The 16,761-nt window shown below is 43.3% G+C and overlaps 1 pseudogene across 1 annotated transcript; it reads left to right on the forward strand.

Moving 5' to 3' along the window:
- Positions 1–1,123: 1,123 nt before the first annotated feature.
- Positions 1,124–16,462, forward strand: LOC311506137 (RNA polymerase I-specific transcription initiation factor RRN3-like; annotated as a pseudogene). Its single transcript, XR_014699897.1, has 9 exons — positions 1,124–6,382; positions 13,626–13,721; positions 13,904–14,027; positions 14,134–14,314; positions 14,784–14,971; positions 15,059–15,167; positions 15,465–15,618; positions 16,090–16,174; positions 16,319–16,462. The product of XR_014699897.1 is annotated as an RNA polymerase I-specific transcription initiation factor RRN3-like (transcript).
- The last annotated feature ends 299 nt before the right edge of the window (positions 16,463–16,761 follow it).

Genomic DNA, 16,761 nt, shown 5'->3' on the forward strand with positions numbered 1-16,761 from the left:
TCCACCGCCACTAGCCAAGTTACCAACTCACTGCTTGTTGCTTGGAGTGCTGCCTTGTCCCTCAGAGTGCCATCTTCCCCAGGCTTTGCACTGGCTTCTCTGAGATAGATGGAATCTGGACACCTCCCAGCGAGAAATGAAATTTGTCCGTTACACTTCCATTCTTCGCTTCGATGTTGTGGTAACCGTCAGATCATCCATAAAAGCTCTGATGGGAGGCTGCCGCACACCTGACATGGTGAGCGGTCCTCGGCACTCCACCTCTTCTGACTTGATGAGCATGTTCATGGCTAAGGCGAATAAGATCACTGAGATGGTGCACCCAGTGATTATGCCCTTCTCCAGCCGATGTGATGCTGTACCAGAGGTTACTCAACCTGAAACAGCTGTAGTAGTCCAGTATGATGTTCCGCAACTAGCCAATGGTGCGTGAGTTTTCCTCCTTCGGAGTCTATACGCCCTCCGCATGCCTCCACTGCTGGGCTACCTTCCCCCTTCAGATGACCTTGAAGACCTTCCTTGAGATACCTATCAACCTCTTCTTGAGTGCATCAACCTCTTCTTGAGTCCATCTCGCTTCTGCCCAACAATCTTCTTGGTTCTAAAGGGGTTTGTGATGAAGGCAGCTCAAACAGAAAAAGTCATCTTATTAGTAATGAGTAACTTTCTTATTTTCGTTAGTTCGGGCAGCACAGTGGCGAGGTGGTTAGCACCGATGCCTCACAGCCTTTCTGTGTGGAGTTTGCATGTTCTCCCTGTGTCTGCGTGGGTTCTCTCCGGGTACTCCAGCTTCCTCCCACCGTTCAAAGACATGCTTATTAGGTTAATTGGTGATTCTGAATTGGCCGTAGGTGTAAATTAGAATTTGAATTGAAAATTGGAGATTTTTTTTTTTTTTTTTTTAATTGAACTATTTGGCTTCCTTTTGATCAGTAAATAAGTATTGCAAGCCTTTCTAGTGCATGACACCAACCTTGGAGATCAAATTTAAAACAGAGTATATAATCACACATGTCTGTTGTTAATTTAAAGATAAAATTTCAGGAAATTAGTTTGAAGTATTTAAAGATTTAAATCTATTGTCAAAGATTTTCTGTCCCAACCAAATTTGAATATGTTCTTGACATAGATAAGAGCTTTAAGAGGGTCTGCTGATAATATTCTATTCAACTGTTTTTTCCTACTGTTAATCTGTCAGGATAATGACTGAAATGATCAAAAATGTTTTCCACTTTAAATTATTTGCAATGTTTTTACATTTAATATACACCGATCACGCATAACATTATGCCTATTATTGCGTAGAGTGCACTAACAACAGAATGTTATTAGTGGGGGCCTTTGGGTCCTATGGGTTGAGGGGAGGGGCCTCTGTGGATCATCCCACAGATACTTGATCAGTTTGGGATCTAGTGAATTTGGAGGCCAGGTCAACACCTTGTGCTGTTCTTCGTGTTTTTTTAGTTGTTCCTAAAACGTTTTTGTGTGTGTGCCTGTGTCAGGCTGCATCCTGCTGGGGATGGCTGCTGACATCAAGGAGTGGGGTGGAGGTATGCACTTCTCATGTCAGTGGTCGTAATGTTATGCCTGATCGGTGTATACTAAATGTAAAAACTGACACGTTACAGTGATTTTAGCCACTAGAGAGCAGCAGTACACTGTTTTAAGTGCTCTGTTTATTCCATGCCATAATTTGGAACTGCAAAAAAATATTTTGTACGCTTGAAATCTTTTATTATTTTATTATTTTCTTCACCGCTGCAGCTCTGTCATGGTATGTCCAAAAACGCTAAAGAAAGGCAACTGGAGTTGTAGGTTTTCTTGAGGACGTTTCACCACTCATTCAGGTACTTTCTTCAGTTCCAAAAGACTGATGGGGTGTTGAGGTTCAAATAGGTACATTTGTGGGTGTTACTCATGAGAACCTCACACAACTATTGAAAGTCCAACTCCCCACCAGTCTTCAGAACTGAAGAAGCTACCTGGATGAGTGGTGAAATGTCTTCAAGTCCAGTTGCCTGTCTGTAGTGTTTTTTAGATATTTCGAATACTTCAATTTTTCAAAACATTTTTTGCAGGTTCAAATTATGGCATGAAAGCCATGCCATGTGTTTGACTGTTATTTAGCTGAATGACTAACACAACCTATAAGAGTTTGAAAACTGTAACATTGGAGTCTGAACAGTAGGAAAGACGTTTGGATGGAACATTGTCAGAGGGTTAGGGTTAGGGAGGGATAGACCCTCTTAAAGACATATTGTCAAGTGTTCAACTCAAGGAAACTCATTGCAACGCAACACAAAATTTAGGTGGAACATTGATTGTTAGACGGAGCATCCTCCTCAGACATGTGAATTTGTGTCATCTGATTTATAGTTTTACCAGTTCCAATCCCTTACTCACCCCTCTTTTTGGTACGAATTTTCCCACATCAAGGCTCCAGACTAACTTTTCTTTTTCTCCTAGGAGCACTGTGGCCCCTTACTGAAAATTTCAAAAGCACAAGTAGAAAATTTAGGAATGCACTTAGAAACGGCCTGCAATACCATTATTAAAAGTTTTCCCCATTCGAACTATATTTCTGACATATTCTTTGGTAATAAATTGAGTTAACTTACAGCAAAAATTATGTGGTGTTTGTGGTATTTGAAATTCACAGTGATATTGTCAGTAGCATTTCTGTCATTACAGTATGAAAATCACAGCTTAACAAGTATTTGTTTTTTGTATATGGCCAGTACAAAAAAACAACTGTTCTAGTGGCTCTAGTGTGTCATGTTTAAACTGTCATGTGTTGGTTTCATATCCACAAAATTACACTGATCTACTGGTTATATGCTGTATAAAGCACAGGTGTTAAACATATGGCCCGTGGGCCAAACTGTCCCGCAAGAGGGTCCATTCTGGCCGGCGAAAACTACATAGAAGGCATTAACTATCTTTCAGTAACAGTAACTTCTAATTCAGTTTATCAATTGTCTTAGTCAGAGTAGCAGACATAACACAACACTGAGACCCAGAAGTAAAAAGCAGATAACAGCCAAGCAGTCGCACTTATTTTCATAAAAAAGAGTATAGCTCAATAAATGTAAACATTTGCATAATGTTCTTTGCACTAAAACAGTGAAAGTGAAACATCTGGAGTTGTTGTTATTATTAGGGATGTCCCGATCCGATCACGTGATCGGAAATCGGGGCCGATCACGTGGTTTCAGACTCGATCGGAATCGGACGTTACATCCCGATCAGGGATCGAATATATATATATATATATATTTATATTTATTCTCATTATTTTTTTTATCAGATCTATAATATTTCAAAACAAATGGGAAAAATAACAGCTTAGTATTTGCTGTTATGTGGTGGTACAGAGTCAGACCGTCTCAACTCCACACAGAAACAACGTATGCGGCATGACGTCACTTTGCTGCGTGCTGTAAAGGAAGCAGAACACGGCAGCAACTTCAAGCTAGTGGCGCGAATATGTCTGCGGTGTGGAGATATTTTAAAGTTGATGAAAGAAATTTCGCGATTGTTGATATCATAGAAGGATAAAATAAAAAATCAGGGATATCCTGGATCTGTTTCTTCGCTGTTCTTCATTTTTTTTAATGTACTGTAGAAGTATCGGATCGGGACTCGGTATCGGCAGATACTCAAAATCAAATGACTCGGACTCGGACTCGGGGGCAAAAAAACCTGATCGGGACATCCCTAGTTATTATGTAAGTTCTTAAACTACTGGTCCGGTCCACTTGAGATCAAATTGTGCTGCATGTGGCACATAAACTAAAATGAGTTTGACCCCTCAGTGTAAAGTGTCCTTAGCATTAGTTAACACTTACTTAATGGCTCTTGGTTCTGCTGTACATTGTAAATGGCCATTTACATTCAATAAATTGTTCCCAGTGACTTTCCGCAACAAAATCCATTCATGACAAGTATTCTCTGCTCAGTAGTTTGAATGACAGTTTCTTAGTTCAGCTCAGCGCTGTAGAATCACAGATTTTTCCAATAGTTTTATCAAACTAAATATTTTGAACAAAGTGTCTGACATTGACACACAGGTCTCCTCTGATTGGCTGCCCTGAACAGGAGGAAGCTCCCTGATTGGCATACTTCAGTGTCAATCAAAGCTTCAGTTTTTAACCCTGCTATGCTATTTACCAGACTGGTTTTTCAACATGAAAAAAAAAAAAATCTAAATTTGCAGGTTGCACGTGGGAGACTAGTGTTAAAATGTTTGCTCTGTCTCAAGAAATGTTCACAAAAACGCAACTATTGGCTCTATGTTTCTAGCTGCCTAGGATGCCAAATTAATTTTGGTCAGGGAGCTGCTGTTCATGGATAAGCTAGGACGCAGCTTTGGTTATAGCTATCACTATTTAGTTGTACAGGTGACTGTATAATGACAAAGGCTATCCTACCTGCCCAATGAACAAAAGATTTGTCGCTCATGTGTGGGGCAAAGATTAGAAAACTTCAGCAACTGGTTAAAGAAAGATACTTGATAAATACCAGTCAGGCTAAATATTCTCAGGCATTTCTGAAACGCATCCGCATGTGCTCCCTTGACTCGCGGGGTATCTGTAGGGTCCAGAACGATTTTTATTGTCATTATTGTGACTGTTAAAAGTAGTCACTGCAGGGATCCTGCATCTGTATACTTTAGACCTTAGATATTAATGTCTCTTGGACTGTAGTTCTACACACTTTCAGCTTTCTTCGTTCTTTGTCCTCATGTCCTGACATATTGATGTCATTCTCTAAACGCCTGGTTGAAAATGTTTAACATATTGTGTTTGTGCAGATACCTTTCTGCAACCAGTTCTTATAGACACTGTAGAGATTTCAGTTAAAATGGTTTCAGCCATTGTTTTCTAATTTTGTTGATCTTTATAGACACCACTATTACAGTTGGTCTTCATGCCATGCAGACAATCTGATGTCATTCTCTTAAATACCACAGTATATGTGTTCTCAGCAGCACACTGACAATGTTTTAATCTTTATAGTCTGTATGGTATAGTAGACTGTGGTTGTATTTGTGGACCTTTAAATATCAACAGAAACACCAACAAAATGAGTTTGGGGGATTTTTTGAATTCTTCTGCTGTGTGTTGTTGACAAAGACGACGAGTAGGTGGGCTTGATCTACAAAGACAGCTACAGCTTAGAGAATGTTAGAAAGTGAAATCAGGTAAGAGGCTTTGGCTTTATTCATTACACACAGACCATGTTTGATCATAGATTCCTGTAGAATGGAATGCTCCACACTCATCTGATGCATATTATGTGAAACTCCTGTCATCTGAATGTACTACATTTCTTTCAGGTGACGTTTCAGAAAGAGAGACTGTTTTCTCCTCCACTGTAACAGATGCATTTCGTGAACACGTCCTTCGCTGGAAGTGAATGGGTATACGCTGAGTAGGTAGAAACGCTAACAACCACAAGGGTGATTAAAGGGAAATAGATTTTGATCTAGTCAAGCTAATGAGGGAGTAGTAACACAGAAGGGTAGGCCCACGGAGTAGTGGTTAGAGAAGCAGCATTGGGACTGTAAGGTCACAGGTTTGCATCCTTCAAGGGGTCTGAAGTGTCTCTTCTCTTCTCGATGTTATTGTCCTGCTCAGCATCCACGGCGGGTCCCACGAAGCATCTCCGGGGGGATCCCATGTCTGTACCGCGGGAACACCACAGTGCCACGCCGGGCGATCAGCCGCTCCCTCCTGTAACCAATGCGCACACTGGCCACTTCTTGCATAGTTACGCCGTCCGCTTCCTGCATAGTAACGCTGGACGGTCTGGATGTTATTAAAAATATTAGGCTATGGCGAGACTCCCAATAAAAAACAAAACTAAAAAAGTGCAATGCTGTCTGAAAACGTATATACAAAAGTAATCGCCACAAAAAGGGAAGCGAAAAGTGGCTAATGGCTTTCTTGATCACCCCTTTACTAAAAACACCAGCACAAAATATAACATAGCACTGCTGCGGGCCCCCTGTCCTACAGGAGTCAAGGAGTGTTGTTGCCGTCGGGTCTGTCATTAGTCATTTCAAACATCATCAAATTGTGAATACATAATATTAAATTCACTGTAGTCAGGAAATAGATTATCATCTCTGCCATTATTAGACATTGACTGAAGTTTTATTAGTTTTGCTTGATTTTTGCAATATGCAACAGTTTTATCGTAACATCTTACGTGTCATGAATATTGTTGTGTATTCGTAGTATTAACCACAGTTATGTCGATAGTTGATCGTTCTTTACAGGAGTGTTACGTCCACAACCTCCTGAGGGTGACGGTGTACATACCATCAATTAGACGGGACGTGCTGGAGGTGATCATCGGGAAGCTGCTCAAACTGGACGTGAGTGCTACGACTCTGCATCGCAAGTTTAAATGGCCAATAAAGTAGGTTGTATGTTTAACCTTAGCCGCATTTCCTCCCAAAGTTCCAGGAACTTTTAAAGTTTTTTAGACATTACATCATGAATAAGCGGTGTTAAACAGTCTTTCAGCATTTAACAGTTAAACGCTAAAAGACTTTTAATCTCTGCTGCAGCATGTCTGTCTCTCTCATCCAAGTGAGGGAGCTAACATTGATGTAGTCAACATACATATACGAGGTCTTTGACAAGCATCAAGGTCTTTTTACGTCCAGCAAAAGATAAAATGTATTGGTTCATTGATTATTGATTAGTTGATTGATTGATTGGTTGGTTGATTGGTTAATTGATTGATTGAGATCACCTCTCGCGTCCACACTGAGCTGATGGAATGTTGCCTTCCATGTGTAAGAGAAACTGTCAGCTTCTCTGATGACATCACGTGATGACATCAGAGTCAGATTCTGTGATCATCAAAGACCAATGGTCATCAAAGCCTGCCTTTGATCTTTAGAATGTTGCTGAGAGTATAAATAGGACTCAACTCCCGACGGCCACAGCTTAGTTTTTGATCGGTACCTACCACAAAACACACAGCGAGTGAACGAGAATATTACATATTCCCAGAGCGACAGTCAGAGATTCGAACAGTAAACACTGCTCGATTTCAAATGACTACAATGAACCCGAACCGCAACAAGGTTCATAGAGGTAAATTTAAAGTCGTATTGCGTGACTTTAAACACCACGTCTTCATTCCACCGAAGACTGCCGTGACGCCTGCCGCAACGCCTGCCGCAGCGCCTGCCGCAATGCCTGCCGCAACGCCTGCTGCAACGTCTGCCGCGACGTCTGCCACGAAGTCTGCCACGATGTCTGCAGAGGAAAACCAGGAGATGTCTCAGCCGACGGACTCCGGGATAACTTCCAACTTCCAGGAGGAGGTTGAGCAAAACGTCAGCATGCAGCTCAACGATGAAGACTTTCCAGCGCTCCAGACAGAGCAGACTCAACCCCCCGCACAGGAGGCGCACAAGAACACCAAGGCCGCTGACCTGAAAGGGGGAATCAGAAAACAGGACAAGATGGCAACTGTGAAAATCAACTTTGGTTTGATTACGACAAGCACACAGGCAACCAAACCTGCATCGCTTGCCACATTGCCTAATCTGTCCCACACACCTGTCGAGATACCAGCCACAGCTCTCACAGTACCTGATGCAGCTCCAGGGATTCCTGTTGTAGCTCCCACAGTACGTGAGTCAGCTACTGAAGTGCCTGCTGTATCTCCAGGTATTCCTGTCACATCTCCAGAAGTGACTGCCGTGTCTCCAGATAGGCCTTCCCTATCTCTAGATGTGCCTGCCGCATCTCCAGAAGTGACTGCCATGTCTCCAGATATGCCGTCCCTATCTCTAGATGTGCCTGCCGCATCTCCAGACATGCCTGCCGGCTCTCCAGAAGTGCCTGCCATGTCTCCAGATAGACCGTCCCTATCTCTAGATGTGCCTGCTGCATCTCCAGACATGCCTGCCGGCTCTTCAGAGGTGGCTGCCATATCTCCAGATATGGCTGCCACTTCTCCAGAAGTGCCTGCCGCATCTTCAGAGGTACCTGCCGCATCTTCAGAAGTGCCAGACGTATCTCTAGATATGCCTGCTGCATCTCCAGAAGTGTGTGCCACATCTCCAGAAATGCCTGCTGCAGCTACTGCTGTACGTAGTGCATCTCCAGAGACAGCAACTTCTGAAGAGCATGCTGAAGATACCCCTGCATGGGCTGCCATGATGCCTTCCGTAGGGCCATATAGGATAGACACGATGGAATGGACACCTACAATACAACAATCCACACCAAGAAAATGGATTGAGACCACACTTAAAGTGGAGCCTACTGCCATGCTCCAATGTGCAGCTCCAAAAGTGCCTGCCACAGCTACCCGTGTACTTGAGGCAGCTCCAGAAATTCCTGTCGCTGCTCTCAATGTACCAGCTGCACCAAACTCTGCACAGATGACCATAAGGATCAAAGTGCAACCTTCAGCACTCCCAAAACTGACGGAGTTGACACCTAGAGTGCTGTTGTCCAGCAGGCCTCGAACTGCAGCTCTAGTAATACCTGCTAATCCCAAATTGCCTCCCACGGATTATACCCTGCAAAAACTGCAGGCTATTACAGAGCCCATACAGCAGCCTGAAGCAGCTAAAGTACATCCTATTCTCCAAATGCTGCTTGGAAACCCAGCTGAGAAGCTGCAGCCTGCAGCCCAGCCTGAACCCACCAGTGCTAGGATCGAGAACGACGCTCTACTTCAGATCTCGGAGCTGGAGTTTCACAGAGTTCTGGGCGAAGGGACAGACAAGATCTCTTCACTGGAGCAAGAAAATGCTGCTCTAAGAAAAGAGTTAGAGCAATTGAGAGAACAGCTCACAACCCAAGGAAAAGAGGCCAAAGAAGAGACGGCTGTTCTTTATCAGGAGCTCAACAAGAAGGAGAAGATGCATGAAAATGTTTCCCTGCACAGGAAACAGCTAGAAGACGCTCTCCAAGCAGAAGAAAACAAAAGGAAGGAAGCAGAGGCCTGTCTTCAGCAACAAGCAGAGGGGACCGCTAAAGCTAAAGCTGCACTGACTGTCATGCAGACTCAGATGGACGAGCAGCAACGTCAGTGGGAAGAGGAAAAGCTCCGCTACGTTTCTGAGAACTTAGTGACGAGATCAACCATGACAGCTGCAGCCATCAAGATGCAGGAGGACCTTGAAAACGAAAGAAAACAGTGGGACCAGGAAAAGGCCGACCTCCAGCACCGCCAACAATCCATGACCGAGGCCATCAAGAAGACAGTGGAGGAGGGTGAGAACTCCAGAAAAGAGCTGATGGAAGCAGAGGCCTGTCTTCAGCAACAAGCAGAGGAGACCGCTAAAGCAAAAGCTGCACTGACTGTCATGCAGACTCAGATGGACGAGCAGCAACGTCAGTGGGAAGAGGAAAAGCTCTGCTACGTTTCTGAGAACTTAGTGACGAGATCAACCATGACAGCTGCAGCCATCAAGATGCAGGAGGACCTTGAAAACGAAAGAAAACAGTGGGACCAGGAAAAGGCCGACCTCCAGGACCGCCAACAATCCATGACCGAGGCCATCAAGAAGACCATGGAGGAGAGTGAGAACTCCAGAAAAGAGCTGATGGAAGCAGAGGCCTGTCTTCGGCAACAAGCAGAGGAGACCGCTAAAGCTAAAGCTGCGCTGACTGTCATGCAGGCTCAGATGGATGAGCAACAGCGTCAGTGGGAAGAGGAAAAGCTCCGCTACGTTTCTGAGAACATAGTGACCAGATCAACTATGACAGCTGCAGCCATCAAGATGCAGGAGGACCTGGAAAACGAAAGAAAACAGTGGGACCAGGAAAAGGCCGACCTCCAGCACCGCCTACAATCCATCACTGAGGCCATGAAGAAGACGGTGGAGGAGGGTGAGAACTCCAGAGAAGAGCTGATGGACAGACTGCAACACCTAGAAGAGCAGATTGAGGAGGCGCCGAAAAAAGCGAAGAAGAAATCTCTGAAGAAGAGATTCCTCAAAATTTTCAAATGTACTTGAAAGACCCAGCCTCAGCCTGACCTCTGCCATAACCACCAGCCTATAACCCCCTCCTCCTCCATCCCCCTCACCCCTTTCCCCAACCCAAACCCCGATTTGTGTTTTTTTGTGTGTGAATGTTTGTGTGAATGATTGTTTGTCCCTCTGTGTTTGTCCTGTGATGGCGAGGAGCCCTGTCCAGAGCCGTAGACATATATACATAGACGCCTCATTGAACACTGGACCATACGTCAACATCGCCGCCATATTGGAGGAGGCAGCTCTGTCCCGCGAACCACATTTACACACGAACGTATATAGCCAGGAAACAGAGAGGAACCAAAAAGAACGGACATTGTTTTTGGTTCCCTGGTTTTTCCTGGAATTTATACGTTCGTGTGTGAATGTGTAAATGAGAGGGGTTAACTTACAGCACTTTGAAGAAGATGCTTAAAGTTCACTCATTGACTCGTATTGGTTCGCGGGACAGAGCTGCCTCCTCCAATGTGGCAGCAACGTTGACGCACGGTCCAGCATTCAATGATGCTTCTGTGTATGTACGTCTATGTCCAGAGTGGCCTGGTGTCTCTCTGTGTTAATCCTGTGATGTACTGGCAGCATGTCCTTACGGTATTGGGCAAAACATCTTTTGTCCATTTCCTTCTGGAAGAAGCTACAGACATCAACAGGAATCTGCCCTAACCATCTACGGACAATGAATGAATGAGTGAGTGAATGGTTTCATTAACAGCACAAAAAACACAAATAAAAAAAAAAAATAACAACATACACTAATGTTTACACATCTCTTCTATAACTAAGTTCTGAGTTGTAAAGTATTGAGTATTCTGAATATTTAAAGTAGCAGGTGATCATACCGTGCTATAGATTCATGAAGAGTACTACGGAAGTGCAGTACCTTCCTCACAGTGTTATTGCTGAGTCTTATTTGTCTATTTTAATTATGTGTCTCTTTACTTTCTTATTAATGTGTTTGGACGTAATGAGACCCCAATGTCTGAATTCAAACCATTGTTTTCTTATAGATAACACTAAACCTGTTTGACCTCAACAACACATTGAAATTTATTACACAGTCACAAATACTGATGGTGACTAAACTGTCTGTGGGTGCGTAAAATGTCAAAATAATACTACGAAAACATTTATTTGTCTCTGAGAACACAGAACTGTCTAAAATAATTTATATATTAATTACAAAGTGTCTCAAATTAGGTTTAAAATAAGTAAATAGGGTTGTCTGTGAAGGTTCTCAGTCATACAGGTCATGGTATATCCACAAAGCATCTATAAAAAAAAAAAAAAGGCAACTGGACTTAAAGGCTTTTTGGATAAACAGGAAATTAATGTTAAAATATGCACAAACTTGTAGGAATTTGAAATAACAGTGATAGAAACACTCAGGTTTTTTTTATTAGTCTAAAAGGAGGCAAAATAAAAAATAGCCTGCATAATTAAAACTAACTTAACATAGTTATCATTGTTCCTGTGGTTAAAACAGATACATTCATCTTAGTTTGCATGAATTTATGGGATTGATCTTTTTTCTCCATCAATTATGGGTTTAAACATATTAATATTTCCTCAGTTTTCTTCTCATCAGAACCTTATTTACATGGGCTAACATTTAATCAGGTGGTTTATCAACTGTTAAGAAAGAGCAGTGGCCTGGACCACAGATGAGAAACATGCAGCTCTGCAGGATTAGAGAAATAAACCCTAACCCTAGAACTTCAGTATATTTTGGTAAAGAGCTAAAAGTGTCCAAACATTTATAGAAAAGTGTCCAAACATTTATAGACCTATCTAGAACATGCAGTGGTTAGTATTTTCCACCTCCAGTCAAATTAACAAATATGGAGATTAAAGGTGCCATGTGTAAGAATTGAGGTAAAAATATCCAAGTGTCGTAATACCAGTTTCAGCCATGGGAGGCGGTATGCGGGCAACATAACCGCCAGCCAAACTACTGATTCTCACGGGACCTATAATGATCTTTTATGTATATCAAGTTTGATTTTCATTAGCAATACCTCTTCTAGCAATTAAGTAAGTTATCATTAGTCACCAAAAACATTCGGTCTCATTACACCTTGCAATGTTTTCCGTTAAGTTTCGTGCGTCCATTTGGGGTTCATTATCATCGAAGACATTTCAAGCTTCTTAGCTAATGTTACATTTTAGCATCAGCTTGGTAGATAGCCTAACAGGTGAAAACCGGATCGGATCTGTGGGTAGAGCTAACTATCAAACGCTAACAGCTACGGTTAGCCATCACTAACATTAGCACGTTTACCGAACAGCCTTCGAAACATTTTTATGTTATAACTTCCCGAAAAACTACACAAACATATCAAACAAACTTCTAGCGAAATACTAACAGCATCTTACTTACCAATCCAAAAGAAATGTTGCAAGTTCGGAGTCGAACCTCATTCTTTCATGTCCATCACTCGGGTTCTGTTCCTTTTTTTATCCGATTTTATTTGTGCTTCCGAGCGCGGTTTTTTCCCTGCAGCGGGTGGTTGTGGTGGTGGTAAGGGTCTCTTGCCAAGGGCTTCAGCCATTCTTCCGCTCTCTTCCCTGAACTGAAATGTAGGCCTAGTAGTGGGCTGTACTTTCCACAGGATTGACATCAGGTTCAAGTACGCCCACAAGCCGTGCGAGTTATTCGTGTATTGCAGTTTGGCTGGCGGTTATGTTGCCCGCATACCGCCTCCCATGGCCGAAACTGGTATTATGACACCTGTCGGGCTGTAGCTAGTAATTTAGCATGCTAATTCAGGTTGATATCTCTGCAGGACTATACCTTGTCATTTTTTTAATGATGGCCCTTATTTCTTCTCATTCTTTTGATGCGTGTAGCTAATTTTTTGGATATTTTTACCTCAATTCTTACACATGGCACCTTTAATAAGAGTCAGATGATCAAAATAAAGACTAATAGGGCAATAAAAATTCTTTGGGATGGGGGATAAGAACAGAAAAATACATTCATTCCCAGTTACTGAAAGCTCATGCATAAGACTACAGGCGTCACTGCAACAGAAATGACAACATGGAGGAGAATCCAGCAGTGCTGCTTTTAATCCTGATTTGTTGCTTCACTAGCGTGGTTATTGAGTCAATGCTGGAAAAGAAAAGAAGCAGCTTTTAAGCATCCAAATTGCTAAACTTAAAGCAAGTACTACAGAGACTGTGAGAAGAACTGCAGTAAGTTCCCCCACCAATCCGAAATGTTCAACACTGCAAGCCCCACCCTCAAAGTTCCTGCACTTTTTAGATGTGGCACCCAATGGGTAGGAACTTTTTAGAGGTAATATAAGCTTATTATAGTTCCCTACGGGGGCAACACATTGATGTACCTTTAAAGGTTCCTAGTTCTTAGGGAAAGTTCCTGCAGTGGAAATGTGGCTTTTGAAAGTAACGGGGACTCGGAAGGTGGATACCGTCTCTTGGAAGCTAGTTATAGTTAAAATGTCTCCAGAGGATGTCAAGTTATTTGTTGTGGACAGACATACAGATCTGTACTCTCTGTTTTCATGTGTCTTTTTTCCACATATGACACACGCTACTTTACACTGCAAGTAAACAGGTGTCTAACAGTGTGTGTGGTATATTCTAGGTGAGTGCATCCCGGGCCGACATTGAGGAGGCAGAAGAAAATGCAGTCAAGAACCAGAGGACAGAGGATCAGACTGAAGAGGGACTCTTTGACTCTTTGACACGGTAACAGTCGGCACAGTTTTGCTGATTGCTCTGTGAGATTGTTAGCCTTAAAATCAGCAGCTGAAATGTTGTGTTTTATTCAGATTTATATCTAAAACAACAACAGGCTTGCTCACTTTGAATGTAGAAGGAATGGAAGTTCAAAGGATTGACTCTCCTCTCGTCTCCCGTCAGGACGAAGACATGTCAGCAGATCAGCCCGCCAGGAAGACCTCCATGGCTCATCCGGTGGCTGAGAGGCTGGACAGCCTCATGGCTGTGCTGCTGGCGTACATCAAGGACGTCTATCATGTCAACGGTACACAGAGAGCTTAGCTTTCACAAAAGGAATCCACAGCTTTAAACATGATACTGACCAATAAAAGCTTTGATAGAGTGGAACAAGATCTAAAAGACCCATTTAGTGGTTTTCTGTTACTCTCTGTTTTCTCTCTCAGGCTCTCTTGACGTGGAAAGGACTAAGGAGCGGTACAAAGATGTGTTTGACAAGCTCATTCTGCCCACTCATGCTTCCTGTCACGTCCAGTACACAATATTTTACCTCTGCTGCTTCAGACTGGTCAGTACTACCTACACCGTGTGGTTGTAAATAAAGCAGCATCGCAAATTTATATTAGGTCTTAAAAAAACAATAGTTGCAACCCTTAGAACAGAAATATTATACTTGTGAATTTATTCACTCTAGAAAGTTATCTGTAAGTTGCACAGATATCGTGTGACCAATAACGGCAGCTAAACATTTCCGGTAACCGCTGATCTGTCGGCAAAAGCAGCTCGGGGGGGATTTTATCCCATTCCTCGGTACAGAACCGCTTCAGTTCTGAGATGTTGGTGGGTTTCCTCACATGAACTGTTTGCTTTAGGTTCTTCCACAAACATTTCTATCTGATTAAGCCTTTAAGCACGAGTTAAAAGGCTTATCAGGACGCTCCTTGAGATGAGAACAAGAGTTTATCCCTGTGGTGTGAGTTGAAAACAGCTGAAAGCCAAGTGTTTTTTTTTTAGCTTTTGTTCTGATCCGTCTGTCCCCCTCTTCTCTGCGCCGTCCCTACAGTACCGTGCGGGCCTGTCTGGACTTGCTGATCAACTGGATCTATTGCTACATCGACAGCCAGGACAGCAGCGGCAAGCAGGTGTGTTGCGACACCAGCCTGCACGGGGCCTTCTACACGGCCTGCCAGTCCGTCTTCTACACGCTCATGTTCAGACACAGAGTCATGCTGGAGGCCAACATGAAGAAAGGTAGAAAACGCGCATCTGAACAGTGGCAAACACAGCATCACGTCAGATCATCAAATAATAACGTCAGCGTGTTTGTCTGTGTGTCAGGTCTGGAGTACCTGCAGAGTCTGAACCTGGAGCGAGTGGTGATGTGTCAGCTGAACCCTCTCAAAGTTTGCCTGCCCTCTGTCACCAGCATGTTTGCTGCCATCACCAGGTGCACAGCTTTCATTTGTATGTACACAGTTGTTCTTAGTTCCAAAGGCAGGGGTAGTTTTGACAGTTACAGGAACTATGAAGAAGTTCCTGCAGTCTGAAAACACTTAAGATGCAAAGCTGCCATTTAAAATCCCCCTGAGTTAAAAGCACCAAAGTAATATCAACAAAACTCAATTCACTCTATACACATTTTTGTGCATGTACCCTTACTATAAGCAACAACAATGAATAAAGGTGCAAGTTGTTTACGTGTCCTCCTGGTCATCTACAGCTGTATTTGTCGTGTCTGTTGCAGGAAGTACCAAGTGGTGTTCTGCTACACCATCATAGAGAGGAACAACCGCCACGCGCTGCTGGTGGCCCACAGCTCTGGAGGAGGAGACTGCGTCAGCACCAACACTAACCCCCCTGGACAGCTTCTTCCCCTTCGACCCGTACATCCTCAAGAGATACGCTGATACAGTTATTCTCTAATCAAAGAAAATGTGACCAAACTGAAGCGGCCTTCCACACATTTAAACATGATGTTTACTTCACAAGAAACTCAAGTGCTGAACTCCCATGAAGTTCTCATAGGCCACTCCCACTGCAGCATCCGTCACATGTGCTGCACATTGTGGGAGATGTAGACGGAGACGGACGACGAGAGGCACTTTTCTTATTATTTTCAGATTTCAGTCAGTCGTCTTGACGGCCGTGACCGTCAGATCATGACGTTCATTCAGCATGCACCCACACACTGTATGCAGATTAGTGGTCACACTGCAAATATTAGCATCTGGGAGAACAAGCTTTTCGCTTCGTGTGGAGCATGTAGCAACCTTCAGGTTAAACTCAGCAAGTCTGGACAAGGAAACTAAAACTACAAAATAAAAATCCCACTAAACAGGATCTTACATTGTCTACGTGTGTGTTTTCAGGTCCGGTCAGCTGATTGAGCCTCTGTACCAGGTCTGGGAAGAACTTGCAGACACTGAGTTGCTTACCACAAAAACAGCCCAACAGGTGAGCTGATGGTAAATCAGTGGAGGACTCCTTCAATACTTTAGTCCGAATTAGATTAAACAGTTTGTCCAGCAAAAAGTTTTGGATTTGGAGCCACTATTATATTTGATCACCTGTCCGTGGGCATTTGTTTCCGTCTGTCAGGCCTCGAGGGAGGACGACTTCCTGAGCGGGGAGACGCCGCAGAACGACGGCATCGTGGGAATGACGCCCAGTTCTTACGAATCAAACCTCCGCAGTCCAAGTAGTGTGGGTTCACCCGCCTGCGTCCTCCACAGGCCGTTCTAGTCGCTTTCTCACCGACGAAAACCTCCTTCCTCCAGGAACCCTCGCAGTTAGGGTCGGACCTTTTTTCTTTACTCCAGGACAGAGAGCAGCAATAAGCTGAACCGATGGATCTGCACGGTTCATTTATGAGGATTTTTATTAGCATTCAACACACACAGCTGAGAATACCTGAGCGATAACCAATCAAAGAATACTCACCTGTCAATGAGTGACTTTTTTTTATATATATATATAAGACAGTGGAATGTGCAAAAACAATGAAAGCAGCCGTATCATTAAGATCTGATGATCAATGACTG

This window comes from Chelon labrosus (genome assembly GCF_963514085.1).
Source record: "Chelon labrosus genome assembly, chromosome: 21".
Lineage (NCBI taxonomy): Eukaryota > Metazoa > Chordata > Actinopteri > Mugiliformes > Mugilidae > Chelon > Chelon labrosus.